At 43.0% G+C, this 22,365-nt stretch overlaps 1 protein-coding gene across 1 annotated transcript in view; it reads right to left on the reverse strand.

Moving 5' to 3' along the window:
* EPB41 (erythrocyte membrane protein band 4.1) overlaps positions 1 to 19,239 on the reverse strand; it is a 170,953-nt gene extending 151,714 nt beyond the window's left edge. The window contains exon 1 of the mRNA XM_049774683.1: positions 19,208 to 19,239. The gene's annotated coding sequence lies outside the window, so the exon portion shown is untranslated. The remainder of the gene's footprint in view (positions 1 to 19,207) is intronic.
* Positions 19,240 to 22,365: the final 3,126 nt, after the last annotated feature.

Here is a 22,365-nt window from a genome sequence, read left to right on the forward strand (position 1 = left end):
ACAAAGTGATGCAATTCGGGGCAGAGAGATAATATAGAGGTAGGTTATTTGCCTTGCATGCAGAAGGACGGTGGTTCGAATCCCGATGTCTTATATGGTCCCCCATGCCTGCCAAGGTAAATTTCTGAGTGCAGAGCCAGGAATAATCCCTGAGCACTGCCGGTTGTAACCAAAAACAAAACAAAACAAAAAAAAGTGGTGCAACTCCCTCTAAAAAACACAGCTAAAATGATGTGTGAGAACCACAGCAGGAAACACAACCTCTGGCAAGACCTCAGCTCGTAAATATAAATGGCCTCCACACGTGAGCACATGCTGTAGCTAAAGGAGTGTGCACAGCTCAGTGGGTGCCAAGGCCAAGTGTGCAACTCCTCGGGAGCACCACAGTGAGGTGAGAACACAACCTAGGGTTTTCAGAACAACAAGGGCAGAATATAAGAGGGAATGCTTAAAAAAATTTATATATATATATATATATATATAAACAAAGATTTATATATATATATAAATATATAATATATATAAATGTATATAATATAATTTTTTTTACATAGAGAGGGCTGAAGTGGTGGCACTAGCCTACAACAGACTGCAGTTCAATACCCCGGTGTCCAATACAGTCCCCAAAGCCAGAAACAATTTCTAAGCACATAGCCAAGAGTAACCCCTGAGCATCACCAGGTGTGGCCCAAAAACGAGAGAGACAGAGAGATAGAGAGACAGAGAGAGAGAGAGAGAGAGAGAGAGAGAGAGAGAGAGAGAGAGAGACAGAGACAGAGAGAGAGAGAGACAGAGAGAGAGAGACAGAGACAGAGAGAGAGAGAGACAGAGAGACAGAGAGACAGAGAGAGTAGGAAAAAGAGGGGAAGTCCACCAAAACAATGAAAGCTCATTGTGTGAGGCTTAGCAAAGAGCTTGGTTTCGATCCTCAGCATCAGATGGTCCCTGAGCAATCACCAAGCACCAGGCCAGGAATAGCCACTAATCACTGCTAGGTATGACTCAAAATAAAATAAAATAAATCAAAAATAATAATAAAAATAGTCACTGTGGGTTGAAAGTCAAAGATGGAAATATTCCTACTTTTTATAGGTATTTAGCAGATACGGGGGGCTAGCAACTAGGTAATTGGAAATAAAAGCAATTTCTTTCCTTAGGATCAAAAACAAGTAGAAAATGATGAACTAAATTTTGATTTTTTTAAGAAGCTCAAGTGTAATTATATTGAATAGATATCCTACAACAACAAACCTCCACACTTCCCTTGAAAATTTAACAAGAACAAAGAACCTAGAATTGGGGTGACAATAAGGCTATATATACATCAATTCTCAGTCTCAAACAAAAAGAGAAACACTGTCTCACTTCTCCAAAATGTGTAAATACAAAAATAGTTGCAAATTCATGAGTTCACTAAGCTGCAAAATCATTTGCTTCTTGGTTGACTTTCCAACAAGCTCTGCTATCTTTGTCTCTGCTGAAGTCATGAAGACCTAGGCACTTCAGGTTTCAGGTGGTGTCTGCAGTTCCCTGCACAGACACACTCCTGAGCCCCTTCCTGTTTTTAACCTTGTGTGTTTACTTTCACATCTGCTGCAAAAGATAAAAGCTACAATGGGGCCATCAAACCTCCTGACTGTGTCCCACAAAGGGGGAAATGAAGCTTCAAAACCAGAACTGCTGTGAAATGGTCTTTTGCATATTCACATAATATACATATTACTGTTTTGCTATATTATATTTACTTACAAACAATAATCATACAGACACATGAGTGTCCATTAAAAAATATAAAAGTACGGGGACCAGAGTGGTGGTGCAGCGGTAAGGCGTTTGCCTTGCACGCAGCTGACCTAGGACAAACAGCGGTTCAATCCCCCAGCGTCCCATATGGTACCCCAAATCAGGAGCAATTTCTGAGCACATAGCCAGGAGTAACCCCTGAGCGTCATCAGGGTGCCCCCCCCCCAAAAAAATGTAAAAGTATGGATCAAGATTATTTTCTTCTGATAGTTGGAAATGATCACACTGGACAACAACTGGGTGCTAAAAAAATGATATGCATGATGCCCCTGCCTGTATCATCTAACATACCTGAAACTCAGCTATTCATTGAAATGGGGAGAATAGGGCCCGGAGAGATAGCACAGCAGCGTTTGCCTTGCAAGCAGCCGATCCAGGACCAAAGGTGGTTGGTTCGAATCCCGGTGTCCCATATGGTCCCCCGTGCCTGCCAGGAGCTATTTCTGAGCAGACAGCCAGGAGTAACCCCCTGAGCACTGCCGGGTGTGGCCCAAAAACCAAAAAAAAAAAAAAAAAAAAAAAGAAATGGGGAGAATAATTGTATTGCAAACCATGGTGCTTAAAAGGAATAAAAGAAAAGAGAGAAGGGCCGGATAGATAGCACAGCAGTAAAGTGTTTGCTTTGCATGCAGAAGGATGGTGGTTCGAATCCCGGCATCCCATACGGCCCCCTGAGCCTGCAGGGGGGCGATTTCTGAGCTTAGAGCCAGGAGTAGCCCCTGAACGCTGCCGGGTTGACCAAAAAAAAAAAAGAAAGAAAAGAAAAGAAAAGAAAAGAAAAGAAAAGAAAAGAAAAGAAAAGAAAAGAAAAGAAAAGAAAGGAGGAGGAAGAGAAGAAGAAAGAGGACAAGGAAGCTGTCATAGAGTAGAGGAAACAGGAAGGAAACTGGGGAAATAGGTGGTTGAAAATGAACACAGGTCAGAGATGAGTGTTGGAACATTGTATCACTGAAACTCAACTATCAACACTTTTTAACACTGCATCGCATGGTGATTTAATTAAAAACAAAAAGCTTATATTCTTTTGGTCTAGAGTGATAGTACAGTGGGCAGAAAATTTGCCTTGCATGTGGCTGACCCGGGTTAGATCCCCAACACCCCACATGGTCCCCCAAGCATGACCAGAAGTGATCCCTGAGCATAAAGCCAGAAGTAATCCCTGAACCTCACTGCCAGTCATGCCCAAAAAAAAAAAAAAAAACAAAAAAAAAAAAGATTATATTCTTACAACTAAGAATTAGTCTCCCCATCTCAATGAATTTACCCCAAAGGAAATTAATATATTTTGTTGTTGTTGTTGTTGTTTTTAATTTAGGCACAGTGATTTACAACTTTATTCATAGTTGAGTTTCAGGGATATTTTCTAGCACCAGTGTCAACTTCTCTCCAAGAATGCCTCCCTTTTCCCTTCCACCCGCCAGCCTGTCTCCTTGACAGTCACATTTTAAGCTTGGTTACTTTGTTTGGATCTCCTGCTTTCAGTTTTATCAGTTCTATAGTTCAGCTACATAGTTATATGACACTAGTTTTATCAGTTCTATAGTTCAGCTACATAGTTACATGACACGTCTTCACCTCCAATATGGGGCCCCTGTCTCCTGCCCTTATTACCTTACATCCACCTCTTCTTGCCACCCTCCTTCAGTTTCTTGCCTTCCCTATTCTTAGGAACTAACATTTACTGAGTATATATCAGTGACAGGCACACTGAAAGATATGTTTTCAGGGGCCAGAAAGTTAACAGAGGTGAAAGCCGTTGCCTTATTATACACAGTAATAAATATGGTTCCCAACCACCATCAGGGATCCCTATCCTAAGCATGGAGCCAGGGTAAACTCCTAGTACTACAAGGGTGTGGGCCCAAAATTGGGGGGAGGGAAAGATATGCTTTCATTTGTTATTAGTAAGCATGTGTGTAATATAGAAAGTAATTCCTCATTTTACAAGAATAAACTAAGTCACAGAAAAACAGTTACGGGATTACAACTATTAAAAATATATCATTGGAGTTTTCTCTTCAAGCCCAGGTTCTCCTTTGAACACATTTTTTGGGGGAGGGGCACATCTGGACCACTCAAAGATTACTCCTGGCCTTGCACTCAGGAATCACTCCAGGCAGTGCTCAGATTATATGGGATGCCTTCAGACCTGTGAAAGGCAAGTGTCCTACCACGGTACTATTGCTCCAGTCCCTCCTTACATTTTTCAAGTGAGTTTCCTTCAATAAAAACTACCTTCCAGGGTGGCTGGAGCTGTGGCACGGCACTACCCTAGGACAGACCATGGTTCGATCCCCCCGGTGTCCCATATGGTCCCCCAAGCCTGAGCGCATAGCCAGGAGTAACCCCTGAGCATCACTGGGTGTGGCCAAAAGAAACAACAACAACTACCACCACCTACCTTCCAGGATAGAACAATAGTATAGTGGGTAGGGTGTTTGCCTTGCACACAGCTGACCCAGGACTAATCTCCAGCATCCTATATGGTACTTCAAGTACTGCCAGGAGTAATTCCTGAGTGCAGAGCTTGGGGTAAGCCCTGAGCACCACCATGTGTTGTTCCCTCTCCCACTCAAATAAAATAACATCCCCCAAAACGAACAGAATGGTATGTTAAATAAAATAAAATAGAATAAAATAAAATAAAAATTAAAAAGACAGCCTTGCTTCACAGAAAAAAAAAGAAAAGAAATCATTGGGTTTGCCAGAGGGCAAACATCCAAATCACTCCTTCTCCACTTGGTCTTAGATACATTGAGTAACTAAAGGTACTACAGGAAAAAAATGCAACTTTGAAGCCAATTTACATTTGCCAATTGTGTAACTCTAGGCAAGTTACTTAATATTTAACCTGTTACTTAAATGCAAAATGGAATTAATCACACATATTTCATGGGGCTGTACTGAAGATTAATTGAAAAAAAAATAATGGCTAACATTATCTAGTGCCAGATAGTATTCTAAATACTTCACATATATTAAAGCATTTAGTTACTGTATAAGAAGATTAAAAATATTTTCCCATCCCCTAATTATGAGTAAAATGAGGCATAAAAGTTACTTGCCCAAGTTAACCAGCTTAAGGAATGACACAATAGGGAAAAAACCAGACTTTCTCGACATAGCACCCACACCTATGTCATATTAAAACCTAACAATCCTGACTCATATGTCAGCTTTAAGCACTAGAACCATTATTTGATGTGCATGTCCTAGACACCCAGTAAAGAGTAGCCAAAGTAAATTTAACCAAGTGGAGAGGTCAGAGTATCTTTGGTAGGGCAGTACACTCAGTAATATTCAGGGACTACAGAGATGCCCATGTGGACCAGAGATAGAACCAGGGTTTCCTGTATGTAAAATATGTGCTCCAGCTACAGGAGCAAAAATTTTAACCCAGGCTTTACTTTTGTGTGTTTTCCATAACTGCAGAGCTTGTCATAATCCAGTGCTCTTGTTCCTAAGTTTTCTTGTTTTTGTCTTTTAATGCCCTATCATTTCTACTACTCAGATAATTAAATTTCTTGTGTGTCTCCTAAATTCTTTATGATGACAGGTTCGTTCCTGATCAGGGTGGATAATCACTTAATACACATTAAATGGTCATGCATTCCTCTGCTCAAAATCCTCCAAAATTCCCATTTGGGAATAAAATACAAAGTCTTTAGCATAGCCAACAAAGCTTACAGAAACTGCCCCTTCTCCTAGATACAATCTCTGAATTTACCTAGAACTACCACCACCACCCTCCCCTGAGTTGTTCTAACACTGCCATTCTGGTTTCCTTCATGTTTCTCAGACACACCAAACATGCTTAATCTTCATACAAGCTGCTTCTTTGCTTGCAATGATCTACTCCAAACAACATCCATGTCTCTGCTAAATAGACACCATATCTATGAGGTCACAACTGGCCACTGAATCTAAAATATCCACCCCATCTACCTTATTCTTTTTTTTTTTTTTTTTTTTACTCCTGGCTCTATGCTCAGAAATCACCCCTGGCAGGCACAGTGGACCATATGGGATGCCGGGATTCGAACCACCGTCCCTCAGCAAGAAAGTCAAATGCCTTACCTCCAAGCTATCTCTCCCGCCCCTATCTTATTTTTTATCCTTTTATCCTGCTTTCCCTGATCCTGACTAAAAGTTAGTATTTTACCCTTGAATTATACATGGGTTTATTCCTTGTTCTCACCACTAAAATGTAAGCTCCACAAGAAAAGACATTGTTACTTCACTCAATGTTCTAATGTACTTAAGATAGTAACTGATGGGCCAGAAATAATAGTGATAGGGCCTTAGCCTTGCATGCAGCTGACCCAGGTCAGACCTGGATTGATTCCTGGCATCCCATTATGGTCCCCTGAGACTACCTGGAGTGATTGATTTCTGAGCACAGAGCCAGGAGTAACCACTAAGCACTTCCAGCTGTGGCCCAAACATACAAAAAAAAAAAGATAGTAACGATAAACAGTAAACAATCATTACATATTGAACAAATTAGAAGAGAAATACTAGATGTATTAATTATCTGTACAGCAAGTTACTCCGTGCCAAAATAAAATATGGGTGCTTGTAGCAACACTTATTGGATGACCGAAGCAAGTAAGGTGCTTGCCTTGATATGAAATGACAACTCCAAATTTTTCAATATTGTTATCCCCGGAGGAACACACCAATTTAGACTTCAGTGTGGATTTGAAACCTCCTAATATTCAAACACAAAACAAGTAACAGAAGATCAACTAGCAATATATAGCTTAGTAAATCTGAAAATAACTTAATGACCTTATTGTGAAATATATTTTCTTTTCTTTTCTTTTTTTCTTTTTTTTGGTTTTGATGCTCAGGGGTTATTCCTGGCTATGCGCTCAGAAACCGGTTCTGGCTTGGGGGACCATATGGGACGCCGGGGGATCGAACCGCGGTCCGTCCTACGCTAGCGCTTGCAAGGCAGACACCTTACCTCTAGCACCACCTCACCGGCCCCTACAATCATTTTCTTATAATTTTCTTTTTGCTGTACATTTTTAAATAATTACATAGCCTCTTACCTATAAAGAAGCAATATAATTATTTATATTTTCATTATTATTTTATTTTATTTATTTATTTATTTGGGTTTGGGGCCATACCTGGAAGCACCCAGGGTTTACTCTGCAATCAGAAACCACTCATGGCAAGCCCAAAGCAAGACCATATGGGATACCAGGATCAAACCAGGGTCAGTCCTAGATCGCCATGTAAGGCAAATACCCTACCGCTATGCTATTGCCCCAGCTCCAATATAAATATATTATTTCATGCCTGCCAAGGAGGCAAAAACAAATGTAATATGAGCATCTATGTAAAATATGGTCTTTAAATAAAGCTTTGTGTAATTAAAAAAATAGAAAGAACATCCATGTCCCCAAGACCACGCCACAAACAGCTGAGGGAATTACATAAGGCCATGCATACTAGGAAACATCCCAGTAGCTCATTTTAAAGGCTGCTGACCACAGTAGGCATCATAAAAATCTAAAAGAAAAAATAATCTTGCCCTTCAGCCATATAGTATATTCATTGGAGTATTTGTTTAAATATTTGCACTCTCTTCCATGCTGATCATTCCAATCTTATAAAACACCAAAAGGAAAACATTAACTAATGAATACTTTTTTTTTTTTTTTTTTTTTTTTTGGTTTTTGGGTCACACCCGGCAGTGCTCAGGGGTTATTCCTGGCTCCAGACTCAGAAATTGCTCCTGGCAGGCACGGGGGACCATATGGGACGCCGGGATTCGAACCGATGACCTCCTGCATGAAAGGCAAACACCTTACCTCCATGCTATCTCTCCGGCCCCAATGAATACTTTTTTTAACCATTGTGCATTACCAGTTATATTATAGATAATACAACCATCAAGAACCGTCATAAAGGGGCCGGAGAGATAGCACAGCAGTAAAGTGTTTGCCTTGCAAGCAGCCGACCCAGGACCAGCGTTGGTTCGATTCCCAGCATCCCATATGGTCCCCTGTGCCTACCAGGAGCTGTTTCTGAGGATAGGGCCAGAAGTAACTCCTGAGAGGCTGGGTGTGCCCCCCCCCAAAAAAAAAACTGTCATAAAGGGGCCAAAGTGGGTACAGTACAGAGGTAAGGTTGCCTTGTTTACTTGTTTACTTGTCAACCCAGGTCCCATCTGCAGCATCTCATATAGTCCCCATCATCCACCAGGAGTGATTCCTAAACTCAAACCAGGAGTAAACCCTGAGTACCGCTGGGTGGGGCCCAAAAACAAACAGAAATAAAAAGCAAAACAAAAAACAAAACAAAAAAAAAAAAAAAAAAAAAAAACAGGAAAGTCTAGTCAACGAGGATTGGAGCAATAGTACAGGAGATAGGGCATTTGCCTTGCACACAGCAGACCCGGGTTCAATATCAGCATCCCATATGATCCCTTGAGCCCTACCAGGACTAATTCCTGAGTGTAGAGCTAAGAGTAATCCCAGAGCACTGCCAGATGTGGCTTAAGAAGAAAAAATAGGGGGCCGGAGAGATAGCATGGAGATAAGGCGTTTGTCTTTCATGCAGAAGGTCATTGGTTCGAATCCCCGGCATCCCATATGGTCCCCTGAGCTGCCAGAGGCGATTTCTGAGCATAGAGCCAGGAGTAACCCTTGAGCACTGCTGGGTGTGACCCAAAAAACAAAAAAAAAAAAAAAAAAAAAGAAGAAGAAGAAGAAATAAGTCAACACAATAATGGCAATTGAGGGGCCGGAGAGTTAGCACAGTAGTAAGGCATTTGCCTTGAACGCACCCAACTCAGGTCTGACAGTGGCTCAAATCCCAGCATCCCATATGGTCCTTCAAGCCTGCCAAGAGTGATTTCTGAGCACAGAGCCAAGAGTAACCCCTGAGTGCCGCCAGATGTGACTCAACCCCCACCCCAAATGGCATGTGAAAGGCTGATAAAATACATCAAAAGGTTGGAGTACATGCATAAGGGAGGCCCAGATTTGATCCCCTGCATCATTCAGCTCTTGTTCTCCCCAGTCCCGACCAGCTACCATGCTGGGAGGTCTGAGGAGCACTCAATGTAGCCAAAACAACAACAACAAATAAAGCATCTGCTATATAAACCTGCTAGATTATATTCACCTTCAAATATGTATTGGGGGGGCCGGAGAGATAGCATGGAGGTAAGGCATTTGCCTTTCATGCAGGAGGTCATCGGTTCGAATCCCGGCGTCCCATATGGTCCCCTGTGCCTGCCAGGAGCAATTTCTGAGCCTGGAGCCAGGAATAACCCCTGAGCACTGCCGGGTGTGACCCAAAAATCACAAAAAAAAAAAAAAAAAAAAAAAATATGTATTGGGGGCCAAAGATGTGTCTTACATGGCAGAAAACATGTCTTGTATGTTGGAGGGTGTGGTTCATTTCCTAGTACCATATACTCACCCCAACCCAGGCCCCAGCACCACACTACCAAGACTATCCCTGGTGACTCCTGAACTCTGAGTGACCAAGAGGAAATGAAATATGGGCTAGATTTTGCTTGACATTATGAAAATAGTTTATTTTCTTAGCTATATAAGGCTATTATGGCTCTACAAAATAATGTCTTTATTCTCAAAGAATATATCCTGAATTGCTGAAGGAGTAAAGTATTATTTCTGCAACCAACTTACTTTCTCATGGAAATATGGTACACTGGTACACACACACACACACACACACACACACACACACACACACACACAGAAGACATCAGCCAGAGAGTGAGAATTAAAATCCACAACTTAAATATAATTATCCTGATTTACCTTCTCACTATACCTATAATGTCTGGTGTGACCCATATATTCTAACCACTGTATTAAGCACTATCTGGGGAACTGGGCAGGGACATGACTGACCTATGTCCTCCAAAAGCCAACACTCTCTCATCAGGAAACACCAGCTTTATACGCAGTTTGAAACAACACGACACACTGGTATGTAAACAAAGAAATGATGAAAGAGTTTTGCAGAGGACACCAATAAACCTTCAGAGTAGAAGATATCGTTGAAGCCTGATTTCTCTAACAAATTTTTTATTCTTGGCCTCCTTTCCCTTAAGCACTTTTCCTTAACTTTATCTACTTGGCAACATCTGCTTGATTATTCCCTACCTAACAAGCTTATCTGGAAACTATCTAAACACGAAATACATGTTTTGCCTGTTTGGAGCACAGGATATGACTTTTAAAATAGAATACTATTTACATTTTCAATAGAAAAAAATACTAAATATACTATGTAGATTTTCTTGCCTTCAAAAGCAATTGTGTTATTTCAAGTGTTAAGGTTGCCAGAAAGCTTGAAGATTTAAAAATAACTTCACAAAGAGCTCATTTCCAACACCAGATGGAAAGAAATTACTCTCAAGACACATGTGTGGGAGGACATATATACAACATCATATGATACCATGCAAACGGTTTATAGTCTTATATAATACTACCAAGATTAGCAGGACTCTGCAGATACTAAGTTAGCAATTATATCAATTCTTTGAATCATTAAAAATGGATATAAGGCCAAGAAACATCAAGTGGTTGGAGGTAGCAAATAAAACCTTTCATTTTCAAATGCCTTCCATGTGTCTCTACCACACACTGAAACAGTTGGCAGGTAATTTTTAGGGCTTAAAAAATTCTTGGAGCTCTTAACAGTTCTGACTGTGTCCATATGTCCAAAGTTGGGGCGGGGGGGGGGGGGAAATTTCAATAAGCTTGACCAAGTGAATACCTTGATAATTCACTTTTCACTTGAATATATGCAGAACTTCAAATTGGTACATTGAAACACATGTTTAACAAATTAATCAAATGAGCATTTTTATTTATAAGCATTTGTCTTTATAAGATAATAAACCCAAAGACTTATTTTTAAGATGTCAATGTACTAAAATGATTCTGTGAATATTGCTTAAATTATTCAAATATTAAAGAGTAGCAGAATAGCAATCCTATTGAGATTTGGCATAAAATCATATGTTCATAAATTACCAAACAGAACAAATACTTCAAATACTTCTGTTTTATTCACTGTATGTCCCAATGCACATAGGACAATTTGTGTCCTATGCCACTACAACCTCAACCCCTTCCCCCACCATACACACACGCACACGCGCGCGCACACACACACACACACACACACACACACACACACACACGTTTCTTTGTGGGCCACACTGGCTATGCTCAGGACTCCTGGCTCTGTACTCAGGGATTACTCTTAGTAATACTTGGGAGATCAGATGGGATGCTGAGGATTAAAACTAGGTCAAAGTGGCACAGCAGGTAGGGTGTTCTCCTGGTATGCAGCTGACCAGAGTTCAATCCCCGGCATCCCATATGGTCCCCTGAGCCTGCCAGGTGCGATTTCTGAGAGAAGAGCCAGGGGTAACCCTTGAGTGCCACTGGGTATGGCCCACAACAACTCTCAAAAAAAAGAATAAAATAATAATAATAAATAATTGCTAAAAATAAATTAATAAATAATTGCTAAAATAAAAAGATTATTTTTATAGAGCAACAAAGGCACCAGGAACGAATACACTACATTTACAAATCATCAAATATTATAGCCTATTTAATTTTTTTTTACTTTTTTTTTGTTTGTTTTGTTTTGTTTTGTTTTTTTGGGTCACACCCAGCATGCTCAGGGGTTACTCCTGGCTCTATGCTCAGAAATCGCCCCTGGCAGGCACGGGGGACCATATGGGATACCAGGATTTGAACCACTGTCCTTCTGCATGGAAGGCAAAGGCCTTACCTCCATGCTATCTCACCGGCCCCAGCCTATTTAATTTTATCTTATTAATTTTCCTTTGGTTATTGTTGTTGTGCTGGGCACAGAATCCAGAACTTCCTTGAACATGCAAAACATGTGTTCTACCTCGGGGCTCTATCTCCGGCCTGATTTCCACCTATTTTTAAAAAGAAATTGAGGTGTTCCTGTCCCTATTAATAGCTATTATTACAACAGAGTTTTAGATATATGTCAAATCAATATAAAATAGATTTCAATAATAAAACTAATACAACCACCAATGTGTCTTCCTATTTATCAATATATCAATATAATTTTGGCACAGCTCCTATCAATACAATCATACAATCTTCCATTGTCTTCCTAGGCCTCTATCAAGATTACTTAATCCTTTTTTTTTTTTTTTGGTTTTTGGGCCACACCCAGTGACGCTCAGGGGTTACTCCTGGCTATGCGCTCAGAAGTCGGTTCTGGCTTGGGGGACCATATGGGACACCAGGGGATCGAACCACGGTCCGTCCAAGGCTAGCGCAGGCAAGGCAGGCACCTTACCTCTAGCACCACCGCCCGGCCCCAAGATTACTTAATCCTAATAAAGATACACTGCACATAAACCACTTTTATTTAATTTGGAGCTATCCTCATAGTGCTCAGGGGACTTGTGTGCCAGGGATTAAACCCAGGGCTCATACATATAAAGTCTGCTCTCTAGCCCACTAAGCCTACTCCCTAGCCCTGAAGTAATTTTTATTTATTTATTTATTTATTTATTTATTTATTTATTTATTTATTTATTTATGTTTGGTTTGGGGGCCATACCTGGTGACGCTCAGGGGTTACTCCTGGCTATGCTCTCAGAAATCGCTCCTGGCTTCGGGGACCATATGGGACGCTGGGGATCACCCAGGTCTGTTCTGGCAGTCGTATGCAAGGCAAACAACCTACCACTGTGCTATCGCTCTGGTCCCTGAATTTTTAATCTCTACAAATTAAGATTGCCCTGAGAATGATAGAAGAAAGCCAAAATTAACTGGATAGAAGTGAACCAAAAAAAGGGAGAGAGTAGTAATTCAAATAAATAAAGTAAACACATTAATTACCTTAGATTTATCTTGAGTATTTTGCAAAGATAATTGTAAATAAGAACTGGTCTTAGGACCAGAAAGATCGTATGGGAGTTAAAGCACTTGCTGCTGACACTAGTTTGATCCCCAGTACCTCATATGATCCTCCAAACACTTCCAAAAGTGACTATTAAGCACTGAGTCAGGACTAGCCAGAGATCCACAGGTGTGATCCAAACCTCCCCAAAAAAGAACTTAATAAGCAGCCAATCCAGGTTCAATGCCCAGCACTCCAGATGGTCCCCCAAAGCCTACCAGAAGTGATCTATAGCATAGAGCCAGGAAGGAGTAAGCACTGAGCACTGCAGGGTATGGCAAAAAAAAAAAAAAAAAAAAGAGACAATTTTTTTTTTGTGGTTTTTGGGTCACACCCGGCAGTGCTCAGGGGTTATTCCTGGCTCCGGACTCAGAAATTGCTCCTGGCAGGCACAGGGGACCATATGGGACACCGGGATTCGAACCGATGACCTCCTGTATGAAAGGCAAACGCCTTACCTCCATGCTATCTCTCCCGCCCAAAAAAAAGACAATTTAAACATGATAGAATGATTCTGAAATCTGCAAAAAAAAAAAAAGGGGGGCCTTTACGGGGCCAGTGAGGTGGCGCTAGAGGTAAGGTGTCTGCTTTGCAAGGGCTAGCCAAGGAAAGATCGCGACCGCAGTTCAATCCCACGGCGTCCCATATGGTCCCCCCAAGCCAGGGGCAATTTCTGAGCACTTAGCCAGGAGTAACCCCTGAGCATCAAATGGGTGTGGCCTGAAAAATCAAAAAAAAAAAGGGGGGGGGGTACTTTACAGATAACATATTTACTTAGGGTAACTGAGGGAAAACGATGAAAATCAGGGGAAGAATAAATTAAGTCATTCTGTCATTCTTTTAGTTGTACTGAATATACCATAGTATGATGCTTTTCTTCAAAGCCAAATTTATTTCAAATACTTCAAGATGGGAACAATTCCATTTGAATAAAAATAATCAGCAAAGTGTAAACAGACTTTCAGCATAATAATATTCGCCCACAAAGCTCTCATATACCCAACAACTGAAATAGCGTCAATGAGGCAGTTAATTCTAAATAAGATCTGCACTTAAAATAGAACCAAAGTTCTCCTTTCTAACGCCTCCAATTTCTGAATGCTGTACATTGCTACAGCTATTTTTCCTTACCCTTCTCACTGTGTATTTGTTACATAGCAGCAGAGTAATGTCAAAATACTAATCAAACCCAGTGTGTACACCGGAGTATTTATTACACTACATTCTATTGAACACATCATGAACCCACTTATAACAAGGTCTACACAGCCAGCTTCCTAAGACAGACCAATGAAATTAAGTGAGCGACAAAAACTAACATATATTTGGGATCTGGCGCTTTTCTAACCAAAAGCTAGTTGTCTACTGTAATAATTCTATATTGTATTGCAACTAGCTGACTACCTTGCAATAATTCTAATTCTCTACATAAATAAGGCCCTTACCTAAGGAAGTCAGTGATTTTTTTAATTGCTTTATTTAAAAACTGTGGTTGCAAAATTATCTATTGTGGTTTTCAGTCATACAATATACACCATCCTTCACCCTTCCTGCCACTGATAACTCCCATTTCCCTCCCATCCCCTCTCCTCCCCCATCCCATCTAAGACCAGCAATTTGTCAGAGATCTTTTTAAAAAGTTTTTTAGCAGTTTCACCTTTAGTGACTTGATTCAGAGAAAAGCTAAAGTCATTCATAAGGAAAAAAAATCATTAGAATTATTGCTTATTCATAAACAAGATCAAGTGATGCCATACTCAGACAGCAGGATTTAAAAACAAGCCTTTTAGAGATAGCTAAAACTCTGAACTAGAATATGCATGTGACCAATCACTGCATTTCACGAGACTTGAAATAATACACCAGCAGTACTTAGGTTTGGATTCTTAGATAACAAGAAAACAGACTGCAGTCTAAACAAACTCCTTTTGATTTTAAAATCAAATCTAGTCCCTGATGACCACTGATATACTAAAGCAATAAAACCAGATCACTAATAATAAATGTGATTTGTACATTCATAAAACAATGTAAGTGCTACCAATCATATCAGAAGTTATGGGACAAATATTTGAAAGTATGTGTGGAGAATTTTAAAGAATCATGTGCTTTTCAGATGTGAAGCTGTTTTATAAACAGGAGACAGGAAACCAAAGAGCATTGCAAGCACACTATCTCCCTAATAGGAAGTATTTAAAATTAAGACCATAAACTTACAAATGAAATGGAAGGCAAGCTCTGTAATTTCTTTTTGTTTTGTTTTGTTTTGGGGTCACACCCGGCACCGCTCAGGGGTTACTCCTGGCTCTACGCTCAGAAATAGCTCCTGGCAGGCTCGGGGGACCATATGGGATGCCTGGATTCTGCATGCAAACATCCTACCTCCATGCTATCTCTCCGGCCCTGCTCTGTAATTTCTAAAATTGTTAAACTGATCCTGTACACATCAAGTATCACCTGAGAAGGATACTTATCAGATATCACTTGTATATACTTTACATATGGAGCACAAATTGGACAGAAAAAGGATCACAGGAAAAATATGTGGACCATATCTCAACAAAACACCCCAATAATTTCTTTCAGGAGGTAAAAATAGTTTTTAATTATTTGTCAATCTTTTGAAGTAAAAATGGATTGTATTTGAGGTATGAGAAGGGGAGGAAGAGGATCTTAGAAAGAGTAAGAGAAAGAAAAAATGAGTAACAGTGTTTGAGAGAGCACAGGAGAGAGCCCCAGAACACAACCCAGCATGAAAATAGGAAAGTCACATCTCATGAGAGACACAGGCCACATGTGCTCAGGTACCATGTACCCAGGCAGCACATATGTCTTATTACCTAATTTATATTATTAGCTTGGAATTGTCTCGGGGTGGAAGGGGACAGACAAACCTAAAACACTTAAAATATAAAAAAATGTGATATAATCATACCATATTGTTTTACAATATCAAAAGTGGGCCACATTAAAGCATGGGCCAATCCAGGACCAAAGGTGGTTGGTTCAAATCCCGGTGTCCAGTATGGTCCCCCGTGCCTACCAGGAGCTATTTCTGAGCAGACAGCCAGGAGTAGCCCCCTGAGCACAGCTGGGTGTGGCCCAAAAACAAAAAAAAAAAAAAAAAAAAACATGGGCCAGAGATGTGGCTTAGCAGAAAAATGTATGCCTAAGTTCCATCCCCAATGATGAAAAAAAAAAAGGAATTAAAACCTACACTCATCCATCATGCCTATTACCTGAATGAAGTTGGTATGATTTGAGTATTCAACAAATATTAAAGAGAACTGGAGCAGTGGCACGGCGGTAGGGCATTTGCCTTGCAAGCGGCTGACCTAGAACGGACCACGGTTCAATCCCCCAGCATCCCATATGGTCCCCCAAGCTAGCAGCGATTTCTGAGTGCATAGTCAAGAGTAAACAATGAATGTCACTGGGTATGGCCCAAAAAGCAACAATTAAAAAAAAGAAAAAGAAAAAAATGGTCATTAAATTGCCAAGAAAAAAAAAAGAGAGAGCGAAAAGGCAAGCAGAGACGTGACTAAAAGATAAAACTTTGGGGCCGGAGCAATAGTACAGTGGGTAGCACTGCATGTTTCCCTTGCAAACAGCCAACCCAAGTTTAATCCCCAGCATCTCATATGATCCTCAGAAGCAAAGAGCCAGAAGTAAGCTCTGAGCTTTGCAGAAGGTAGCCCAACCAAAACAATGGATGGGATTTTTACTGCTGAGTTCTTCTTGGTTGAAAAATGTAATATGAAAGGTGGAAAGGCAGACTGGAACCACATTGTTTGACTTCCCTATAGGACACCGGGTATGAAACATTAGTATATTGGGGACCAGAGATAGTACAGTGGAAAAGGTGCTTCTGTTGCCTTCTGCTGACCCAGGTTAGATCCCTGGCAACTCATATTATCCTCCTCAGTACCATAATATAGCACAAAAACAAAACACTGCTATAAATGCTGAGAGAATTTTGGTGAGGTGTATGGGCTAAAAACATTTAAAGTCTGAGTTCAAGAACACATGAGAAGAAGTGTAGTCACTAGAAAGAAATGGAATGAGATTATCACACTGAACTTGTCTCCCTATGAGTATGTTTCCAACAGTAGAAATTGCTTAATTTCCTTAGGGACAAGAATAATGCTGTCTTTGCATTAATTATCACCTTCTTATAAAAAGTACCCTGAATTGGCACCTTGTTCCAAGGCAATCTGATGTTGTTATTATATCCATTCTAATATCACTTATTAAATCAACATTTACTGTGTGCCAGATCTTATGTACTTTATACGAACTATATTTATAATAAATTTTAGATTTGGCATTTACTGCAGTTCCAAGGTATAAAAATAAAAAACAAAGAGTATATCAATTTTCCACTTAAAAATATAAGTTGGGAGAGCCAGAGAGATAGCATGGACGTAGGTAGGGTGTTTGCCTTGCATGCAGAAGGACAGTGGTTCAAATCCGACATCCCATATGGTCCCCTGAGCTTGCCAGGAGCGATTTCTGAGCGTAGAGCCAGGAATAACCCCTGCGTGCTGCCGGGTGTGACCCAAAACAAACAATATATGAGTTAGGGGCCAGAGTGATAGGACAGTGGGGTAGGTAGGGTGCTTGCTTTGCACATGATCAACCCAGGTTTAATCTGTATTTCATGTAGTTCCCCAAGTCCACCAGGAGTGATTCCTGAGCACAGAGCCAGGAATAACCCCTGAGCACTGCCAAGTGTGGGCAAAAAAATATGAGTTAATAGCACCGAAGTGATAAACAGGAGATAAGGCATTTGTTTTGAATGTGCCAACCTGGGTTTGATCCCTGGCATCCCAATGGTCCTCTGAGCTCCACCAGGAGTAATTCCTGCTTATTGAGCCCAGAATAAACCCTTAGCACCACCTGGGATGGCCCAAAAGCAAACAAGAATTAACAAGTTGATGCTATACGAACAAATCCGTATGAAAAGAATTATGTAAGGAATATTTTAAGGATTTTTATAAAGGAAATATATATATATTCTTGATGAAAAGGGTAAAGCAGACTGAAAATTCTGCCAGAACTGAGATTCCAGAAAACAATCACGAGCACCGAGTACAGAATATCTTTCAGAGTCTACACAACCACTATTATAACATCCAAGACACAAGCCATAACCATGTCTTTCAATTTTCCCTAAAAACAGAAAGAACAAAATAGCAGCTGTGAAATCGACGACTAAAAAAAGCTCAGCATTTCTTGAGAGAGAAAAATTAAAAAAAAAAAAAAAACTATCTCTTAATCAGCAAGGCATGCCAAAAAAAAAAAAAAAAAAGGAACAGAAACGACAGTCTGCATGGACTAGTCATTTATGGTGGGACAATGTTAGAGAGGTGAACAGGGCAGTCGCTGTCATGTGGCCGAAATCCAAGGTGGCAGAGACCCGCTTCATGGGAGCTCACTTTCTCCCCGCAACACCAGGAGGCCTGCACCGGGAGAAGCACAGGCTCCCCGCCAGGGCACGCACCCCAACCATCCCGCACCCAAAACCCCCGCACCAAACGGGATGAATCCATCCAGGTAAGGCGGGCAGCCTTTTCCAAGCCGACAGATGCCCGAACTGCAAAAGGAGGTCACGATGCAGAGAGAATAGATTTAACCCTTTGGTCACTAGGATGTGGAAGGAGGACTCAAAGGGGACTGAGTCAAGGGGAGCTGGGACCCTGGAATTGGGGCTGAGTGGGTGCATTATTTATTTCAGTATTTATTTATTTGAGCTCTGCAGATGTCAATGGCGGGAAGGCCTCCCGAGTCCTGCACGGGGGGCTTCTTTCATAGCCCGACTTCCCTCATTCAGCACCCGGGCTCTGCGGCGGCAGCACCCCGCAGCACCTTCGCCAACTCCAAACCTGCGATCGATCCTCTCCGCGCGGGGGTTCGGTTCCTTCCAGGGTTCCTTGCAGCCTTACGGGCCTGTGATTATTAATGTGTTTCATTTATTTTGGGTTTTGGGGTCACACCCGGAGACGCTCAGGAGTTCCTTCTGGCTCTGGGGCTCAGGAATCCCTCCTGGCAGGCTCACTCGGGGAACCACAAGGGATGCAGGGATTGGAACCCCCGTCCGTGTGCATGCATGCGAGGCAAACGTCTTACCTCCCTGCTATCTCTCCAGCCCCGTGATCAATCAAACCACAGGACGATCGACGTGTCCCCCTACCCCAGTCCCCCATATATATATATACATATATATATGCATGTCCCAAGGCTAACTTTTAGGCGCCCCTGGGACGACGGGCCTGGAGCGGGGCCGCTCCCGCGCGTGGAGGCCGGTGGGGCCCCCGACCCCGCGCCGGGGCCCGCGGGGGGCTGCAGACAAAGAGGCGAATGCGGCGCCGCCGCCGCCGACACGGCCGCTAGGACCTCGGCCCAGCCCCCCGCCGGCCCCCTCGGCGCCTCACCTCACCTCGGCCGAGGAACGCTCCTCCCCGGGCCGCGTCTCCCGCGCCCGCCGCTGCGGCTGCTGCCGGCCCGAGGAACAATGGCACGGGAGGGAGGGAGGGACGAAGGACGGAGGAGGTCCAAGCCCAGGCCAGGGCCCTCTGCGGCGGCTCACGCCCGGACGGACTTCAACCAGAGGGAGCGAGCGAGCGAGCGTGCAAGCCAGCAGCGCGGGAGCGAACGTACGAACGAGCAGGCGGCCCGGCGCGCGCCCTCCCGCCTTCCCTCTGCGAGGCGAGGCGAGGCCGGCCCGGCCCGCAGCCAGCCCGCCCGCCCGTCCGCCCGCCCGCGCACGCCCCGCCCCTTTTCATTCGCCACAACATTGTAGTAGATTTCTATTGGCCGGCGCGCGACGGGAGGCGGGGGCCGGGCCCGCGGCCCGTCATCCTATTGGCTGAAGCCGACTTCGGGCTCCTCCGGCTTCCCCCCACCCACCCTCAGGCAGGTCTGGTGAGGGGAGGGGAAAGTGAGGCGAAGGGGGACCCTGGCGCGTGTGCGCAAGCGCGAGTGGGAGCACGCTCCCAGCCCCTGGGAGCCGACCCCTGGCAATGGATAGGCTTCAGAGCAGAAGGCAAGCCTGTCTGTGTCCCCTTCCTGGACTCAATCAAGTGTTGTCTGTCTGTCTGCCTGTTGGGGTGACCGGGTGAGAGGCCGAGATTTGGAAATCTCAGGGAAAGTGGAAGCTGCAGCGAGGATCCACCAAGCTCAATGCTCTATAGAGTAAAATCCTCTTTTAAGACACACTAAGTGGGCCTCAGTTTCCCATTTTAGTGGCTTTGCCACGTTTGATACTGCATGAAAGTTTAGCTCTCCAGGTAGTTGTACCATACCCGAAGTGGAAGCTGAAGGGTGCTGCCATGGGAAAGAGTTTATGTTTTTTCTGCATGTAGGATCTTACTCTGGAACCCACAAAAACCATGAAGCCCTAGCTAACCCTCGCTCCACCATCGGGTCTCCAGCTCTGACAGCTGCAGCCGGATGTGCCAATACTGCCTTTTAGATATTTCAGAGACTCCTTTCATGTTCACTGTCAGGCTAGTTTTCCAATCAGGCTGAAGTCCCACAGAGCAGAAGACTCTTAGACATTAGACTTTAGATATGAGACTAAATTTAGACATTAGACTAGACATTTCGGAGGCTCCTTTCATGTTCAATGGTTTCCAATCAGGCTGGTTTCCAATCAAGCTGGAGGCCCACAGAAAGGAGGCCCTCCTTTTTCATGAGTCTCTGTAAGGTAAATGGTATTCCTGGTTTGATGGGGGTAGGGGGGGTACCCAGCGATGCTCAGGGGCTACTCCTGGCTCTGCACTCAGGAATTTCTCCTGGCAGTGCCCAGGAGGTCATATAAGATATGAGATGCCAGAATTTAACCCTGGGTCAATATGTGCAAGACAAGCACCCTATCTGCTTAACTACCACTCTGGCCCTGGTATTCCCATTTTAGACAGGAAGAAACTGAGGCAGAGCTTAGAACTGCCAGAATAAGAAGCCAGGCCATCTGCCATGAGAGCTTGCGTCAACCAACTAAACTGTTTCTAGACACTGAATCACCACTAGCTTACCTCTCAGTTCAGCCTCAACCAATAGTCTAACTGGGTTCAGTTCTCAGCCTCCAGCCTTTCCTAACTGTGTGACTTTCTCTGTACTGGTGTCTGTAAGTATACATTAAAGGGCATTATACAGTTCCTACCTCATAAGAGTTATTGCCAAGGCTGGAGAGATAGTACTGTAGGTAGAGCAATTGCCTTAGTAAGGGGTCTCAAACTCGCGGCCCACGGGCCATTTGCGGCCCTCAGTACAACATTTTGTGGCCCTGCCCAAGAGGAATCTTTTTTTGTTTTGTTTTGCTTTAGTTGTTTGGGTCACAACCCCCAATGTTCAAGGCTTACTACTGACTTTGCACTCAAGGATCACCCCGACTTTGCCTCCTGCGGCCCCCAGGTAAATTGAGTTTGAACACAGCCAACCTGGGTTCAATCCCAGGCACCCTATATGGTCCTACAAGTCCCACAAAAAGTGATCCCTGAGAACAGAGCTAGAAGTAGGAGCTAAGTACCACCAGGTGTGGCCCAAAAACAAAACAAAACAAAAAGTTCTTGTAAGAATGAAATTAATTCAGGGGCTGGAGAGAAAGCACAGCAGTAGGGCGTTTGCCTTGCAAGCAACTGATCCAGGACGACAGTGGTTCGAATCCAAGTATCCCCTATGGCCCCCCATGCCTGCCAGGAGCGATTTCTGAGCACAGAGCCAGGAGTAACCCCCAAGTGGTGCTGGGTGTTACCAAAAAAAAAATTTTTTTAAATTAATTCAGATCTGGCAATGTAGCTCAGGGGTAGAATGCTTGTTCTTCATGTATGAAGTTCTTAGTTCAGCCTTCCTTCCTAAAACATATGTAAAGGGCTTAGAAAGTGTTCATTGTTACATCTTTTTTTTTGTTTGTTTTGTTTTTGAGTCACACCCGGCAATGCTCAGGGGTTATTCCTGGCTCTACGCTCAGAAATCGCCCCCGGCAGGCTCGGGAGACCATATGGGATGCTGGGATTCGAACCAGCGACCTTTCGCATGCAAGGCAAAGGCCTTACCACTGTGCTATCTCTCCGGTCTCCATTATTATATCTTAAACCTCATGGCACTTATACATTTCTACTGACTTGTGATTATATATTTATTTATTTATTGTCCTTTTTCTTTGCAATCAATCAATTGCAGCAGTGCTGACCCACTAGACTGTGAGCATTAGAGGGCAGGGGCTTTTGTTCTGCTTAATCATCTCCCAAAATAGAGCACATTCAATAGTACTTGTTTGAGTGAACAAATTTATCCCCATTTATTTATCTGCTTATATTAGAAGTACTGGTGCTGGGGCCAGAGCTGTGGCACAGGCGGTAGGGAGTTTGCCTTGCACGCACTAACCTAGTAGAGACCAATGAACCGATTCCCCCCCCCCCAGCATCCTATATGGTCCCCCAAGCCAGGGGCAATTTCTGAGTACATAGCCAGGAATAACCCCAGAGCGTCACCAGGTGTGGCCCAAAACCCCGCCCCCCAAAAAAAGAAGAAGTATTGTGCTAAAGATATAGCACAACAGATAGAGTGTTTGCCTTGCAGACAACTGACCCAGGT

Source organism: Suncus etruscus, chromosome 6 (assembly GCF_024139225.1).
Source record: "Suncus etruscus isolate mSunEtr1 chromosome 6, mSunEtr1.pri.cur, whole genome shotgun sequence".
Lineage (NCBI taxonomy): Eukaryota > Metazoa > Chordata > Mammalia > Eulipotyphla > Soricidae > Suncus > Suncus etruscus.